Here is a 1,170-nt window from a genome sequence, read left to right as displayed (position 1 = left end):
GGGAACCGTTGCAAAAAGGTAACTTATATATCAGATCTTCGTAAAATCTTCATATTTCCCCTGAACGAGGCACAATGATCTCATCTGCCTCCTCGCCATTCCGGAATACATCTGGACCTTCACAGACCGACGGCCTTTCACAGTCAGATATGAGTCCTTTTTGTTTACAAGTAATGCCAGACACTCCAGATACAGTGACTCCGCCAGTGAGCCAATTCTTCTGTACACCACATATCGTACCTTCAGCTGAAAGTCCAGTGATCTCCCAAAGGGAGGCGTGGAGATACGGACGCCGATCTCGGACTCCTTATGCGAGGAGAAGGTTAGTCTTCGAAGTGGAGAGAGAGGAATAGGAAATATATATATATGACAGGAGAATTGTCTCTTTATTATAATAAATAGTCACTTATGATTTTGTATTTCTCTTTATACGGCACAGAACCCGAAGTCAACGCAGAGATTGCACGGAATCTGTCTCTACACACGAACTTGTATATTACTTTGGTTAATTTGCTGTTCATAAGCCGAGAAACAAATTTAATACATCAGGTTTGGTTTAATCCTCACAGGACACGATAATTCCACCCGTTCGCCCTCTTTTCTGTAATGCATTCTGCGGTGACATTCAAATATGGTTTCTTCATCCAGGCATAGCCACACCTTCACTGTTGTGTACGCCCCATGTATATTCGCATATGAAGCTCCTATTTGAAAGAGACATATCTCGTGTCACATATACATATATAAAGTTTTCTGTTCCTCTCCACTTCAAAGAATAATCTTCTCTCATAAGGGGTCCGAAATTGACGTCCATCGTAGCTCCTTGCCCTCCAGACCGCCCTCTTTCGGAAGATCACTGGACTTTCTACCTAAGGTACGATATGTGGTGTACACAAAAGTGGACTCATTGACACAGTATCTGGACTTTCTGTCATAGCTTCTAAATATATAGGGATCATGTCTTGATGTGAAAGACTATCAATCACTACAGGGTCTAATGTATAACGGACTGACGAGGTTGCAGGTGAAATTACTGTACCTTGTGTATGTGAAAATTTTACTATAATTTAATTTCTTTATTGCGGTGACTCTTGCTGAAGTGAGGTCAAGAGATAATTAAGAGTGCCTTGTGTGCCAAAATTTTACTGTGAGCTGATATATGTGCCCCAT

The sequence above is a fragment of the Penaeus monodon genome, chromosome 19, assembly GCF_015228065.2.
Source record: "Penaeus monodon isolate SGIC_2016 chromosome 19, NSTDA_Pmon_1, whole genome shotgun sequence".
Taxonomy (NCBI): domain Eukaryota; kingdom Metazoa; phylum Arthropoda; class Malacostraca; order Decapoda; family Penaeidae; genus Penaeus; species Penaeus monodon.
Note: the sequence above shows the minus strand (reverse complement) of the source record.